At 43.2% G+C, this 4,997-nt stretch overlaps 1 pseudogene; it reads left to right on the forward strand.

The window, feature by feature from the left end:
- The first annotated feature begins 355 nt into the window (after positions 1-355).
- On the forward strand, positions 356-1,759 carry LOC136874488 (prostaglandin reductase 1 pseudogene; annotated as a pseudogene).
- The last annotated feature ends 3,238 nt before the right edge of the window (positions 1,760-4,997 follow it).

Raw genomic sequence — 4,997 nt, forward strand, 5'->3', positions numbered from 1 at the left:
GACAGACAGACAGACAGACAGACAGACAGACAGACAGACAGACAGACAGACAGACAGACAGAAATTACGGAAAAGTAAAAGATGCATTTTCTTGTTACTGTGGACATGACCAATACAGAAATACCATTCTTTTCAAATTCTGAGCAATGTACAGACAAAACTCTTATTTTATATATATAGATTTGTATTGCTCATTATTTGAGATCGGATTACTTGGCGGAATTTTAGCGGATTTTTAGTAGTATTTAGCGGATCTTGAAAATATAAGTTGGCAACACTGACTGCGCTGTACTCTGCGTACGTGCCTGTAGATCGCCCCACTGACATTGCACGCCTCACAAGGACAGCCAGCGTTATCGTAATCAATGTGGCGAGGCGAGTCACGTTGAGTTGGCAGCGTGCCTGTGTGCTCACTCAGATACAGTAAATACGAGAGACACTTATCGGGAGCGTAATTAGTGCAGCGCTGTTAATACTACCTGCTGTCACAGTTCGCTGAGAAAGGAACGATTCAACATGGTGAAGACGAAGAAGTTCGTCGTGGTCAAGCACTTCCAAGCCGAGCCTAAAGAAAATGATCTTCAACTTGTGGAAGAAGAACTTCCGGCCCTCAAGGATGGAGAAATCCTGTGTGAAGCTGTGTGGCTCAGCGTAGATCCTTACATGAGATTATATGAACTTCCTATCGGCAGTACAATGATTGGGACTCAAGTAGCGAAAATCATTGAAAGTCGCAATAAGGGCTTTCCTGTCGGGAAATACGTCGTGGGTCACCTCGGATGGCAGACCATTTCCGTTCACAACCCACAGCAACCAACTAGCTCGCCTAAGGCCCCCACGTACCTCCTTCCAGACTTCGGTGAACTTCCTCTGTCCCTGGCGCTGGGTGCATTGGGCATGCCTGGCAACACCGCCTATTTTGGTTTCCTCGAGATCTGCCAGCCCAAGGCAGGTGAAGTGGTAGTGGTGAGCGGCGCTGCGGGAGCTGTAGGTAGCCTGGTGGGTCAGATCGCCCGCATCAAGGGTTGCAAGGTGATAGGCTTCGCTGGCTCTGACGATAAGGTACGCTGGCTTAAGGACGACCTGCACTTCGACGCCGCCTACAACTACAAGAAGATGGACCTGGACACGGCGCTGAAGGAGGCGGCACCTAACGGTGTGGATTGTTACTTCGACAACGTTGGCGGAGTCATGAGCAGTACCATCTTAAGTCACATGAATCCCAAAGGCCGAATCTCGGTGTGTGGCAGTATTAGCTCATACAACGCGGACGCCAAACAACTGCCCGTAGCGCCAGTTGTGCAGCCCTACTTGGTGTTCAAAGAGTTGAAGATGGAGGGTTTCATCGCCCATCGCTGGTTGGATCGCTGGATGGAAGGCATTCATCAGATGAAGGATTGGGCCAAGAATCAACAGCTGGTCTGCCGCGAGACCGTCACGGAAGGATTTGAGAACATGCCCAAGGCGTTCATTGGCATGTTACGAGGTGAGAACACGGGAAAGGCAGTTGTTAAGGCCTAAATACACTTGAGTGACGTGTATGTCTTGAAGTGAAGTAGTACCAACAATATACCATATTAAGAAATTAATTATATAAAATAATGTTACACACTTGTGGGAGTAAGTGTTGATAGTTTGATGTCGATGATGTAAGTCACAGAGTAAATTTGAGTACCGGTAACTGTTATTTTTCAAATTTATGTTCCACTCAAGATTGTTTATTATTATTATAGAAAATAAATATAATGCCGAAAGATAACGTGAAGTTCTACTAACTGCAGTTGGGTTTCCCTGATAAGAAGAATAATTTCTATAGCCCTTTATTTTGTCAGCGCCGTAATTAATTTTACTGGCCATATAGTGACATGTCGCATTAATAATTGTTGTCCCGTCTCGTCATTAGTGTATTTGTGAATTGTGTATGATTTGATCTGTGATGTGTGCAGTTAAAACCTCTGCCTTTTAATGAAGTTTTTGAGATGTCTGGAAAGCTACGTTCTACACCCATTTAATTATTTTATCACTTCAATGTTTATAGTTTCTAAGAGGTGTTCACGTGTTAGGAAAGCCACTGTAAGTGCTCTTTTGATACTTCATTGTTGCGAGTTGCTATCTACATTGTTGGGGCCATCTTCTTCACACCGGTCAGTAAGGTGTCACTTCAGTACAGAAGAAGATTACAACATTTTCGTATCAATACAAGGTAATTATCTTAATAAAATATAACTGTATAATATTAATATTCGATGAGATTTGGTAAATCTTTGAAACTTTCGCCTTATGGTGTGGGAATAGAACACACAGTACTTCAAGCATCTCCTGACTTAGTAGGCATCTTTAGATTGATCATGGTTTTACTTGTAACTTCTTGTTCTTAATATATATTGGGATCGGCACTGGATGAGTATTTAACACGGATATACAGCCGGATGCCCTTCCTGAGGGATATAATGTTCCCTGTTACGTAACATGTAATAATAATAATAATAATAATAATAATAATAATAATAATAATAATAATAATAATAATAATAATAATAATAATAATACAGTAAAACCTCATTAACACGAAATCTAAGGAACCAGAACATCAAGAGTTAAATAGTTCAGTGTTAAACGAATACTCAATTTAAAGCATTAGAATATCAATCACTTTACAGTACAGCCTACAGTATATGATAAAGAAAGCAAAAACAAAGAAAAGCGAAGTCATCTCCATGTAGGCCCTTGGAGGGGTGGAAGGTAAAGGCTTCCACTATCCGTAACCTTGGCACTTGATGGGGTAGAGTGGTTAAGCTCTACGCCCGACCGCCTTTCCCCCCAGGAATTAACCTGGTACTCATTTTTTGTGTAGGCTGAGTGAACCTCAGGGCCACAGGGCCATGCGCACCTCCGGGACGGGGATTCGAAACCACGTCCTTCCGGGGGAACCGAGCACGCCTTTACCGCCTCCGCCAGGCAGTCCCTACAGTATATGATACACTATATACACTGTATAAGGTACTCAACCTCCTCTGCGAACCATGTGACCTTGCCGCGGTGGGGAGGCTTGCGTGTCCCAATGATGCAGATAGCCGAGCCGCAGGTGCAACCATATCGGATGGGTATCTGTTGAGAGACCAGACTAACGAATGGTTCATCGAAAGGGCGGTAGCAGCCTTTCAGTAGTTGCAAGGGCGGCAGTCTGGATGATTGACTGATACGGCCTTGTAATAATACTCAACATGGCTTAGCTGTGTTGATACTGCTACACGGCTGAAAGCAACGGGAAACTACAGCCGTAACTAACTCCCGAGGACATGCAGCTCTCTCTGTATGAATGATGTACTGATGATGGCTTCCTCCCGGGTAAAATATTCCGGAGGTAAACTAGTCCCCCATTCGGATCTCCGGGTGGGGACTACACGAGAGGGGGCGATCATCAGGAAGATGGATACTGACATTCTGCGAGTCGGAGCGTGGAATGTTAGAAGTTTGAATCGTTGTGGTAGGTTAGAGAATCTGAAAAGGGAGATGGATAGGCTAAAGTTAGATGTAGTTGGCAAAAGTGAAGTACGTTGGCAAGAAGAACAAGATTTTTGGTCAGACGACTACCGAATTATCAACACAAAATCAAACAGAGGAAATGCAGGAGTTGGTTTAATAATGAATAAGAAAATAGGGCAGCGGGTAAGCTTCTACGACCAGCATAGTGAAAGAATTGTTGTCGTCAACATAGACACCAAACCAATGCCCACCACAATAGTGCAGGTCTATATGCCTACTAGTTCAGCGGATGATGAAGAAATCGAAAGAATATATGAGGAGATAGAAGATGTAATACAATATGTAAAAGGTGACGAGAATCTAATTGTGGTGGGAGACTGGAATGCAGTGGTAGGCCAAGGAAGAGAAGGTAGTACAGTAGGAGAATTTGGATTGGGACGAAGGAACGAAAGAGGAAGTCGTCTGGTTGAATTCTGCACTGATCATAATTTTGTCCTTGCCAATACTTGGTTCAAACACCACAAACGACGGCTGTATACGTGGACGAGACCTGGAGACACTGGAAGGTATCAAATAGACTTCATTATGATTAGGCAGAGATTCAGAAACCAGGTGTTGGATTGCAAAACTTTCCCAGGAGCAGACGTGGACTCTGACTACAACTTGTTGGTCATGAAATGCCATCTGAAGTTGAAGAAATTGAAGAAAGGAAAGAATGCAAAAAGATGGGATCTAGACAAGTTGAAAGAAAAGAATGTGAGGGATTGTTTCAAGGAACATGTTGCACATGGACTAAATGAAAAGGCTGAAGGAAACACTATAGAGGAAGAGTGGAGAGTCATGAAAAATGAAGTCAGTAGGGCTGCTGAAGAAATGTTAGGAAGGAAGAAAAGATCAACTAAGAATCAGTGGATAACTCAGGAGATACTAGACCTGATTGATGAACGACGAAAATACAAGAATGCTAGAAATGAAGAGGGCAGAAAAGAATACAGGCGATTAAAGAATGAAGTGGATAGAAAGTGCAAGGCAGCTAAGGAAGAATGGCTGAAGGAGAAATGCAAGGATGTCGAAGGCTGTATGGTCCTGGGAAAGGTAGATGCTGCATACAGGAAAATCAAGGAAACCTTTGGAGAAAGGAAATCTAGGTGTATGAATATTAAGAGCTCAGATGGAAAACCACTTCTAGGGAAAGAAGACAAAGCAGAAAGATGGCAGGAGCATATCCAACAGTTGTATCAAGGTAAAGATGTAGATAATTTGGTTCTGGAACATGAAGAGGCTGTTGATGCTGATGAAAAGGGAGACCCAATTTTGAGGTCTGAGTTTGACAGAGCTGTGAGTGACCTCAATAGAAACAAGGCACCTGGAATTGATGACATTCCCTCTGAATTACTGACTGCCTTAGGAGAAACCAGCATGGCAAGGTTATTTCATTTAGTGTGCAAGATGTATGAGACAGGAGAAGTCCCATCCGATTTTCAGCAGAATGTTGTTATACCTATTCCCAA

The sequence above is a fragment of the Anabrus simplex genome, chromosome 5, assembly GCF_040414725.1.
Source record: "Anabrus simplex isolate iqAnaSimp1 chromosome 5, ASM4041472v1, whole genome shotgun sequence".
In the NCBI taxonomy this organism is placed as follows: Eukaryota; Metazoa; Arthropoda; class Insecta; order Orthoptera; family Tettigoniidae; genus Anabrus; species Anabrus simplex.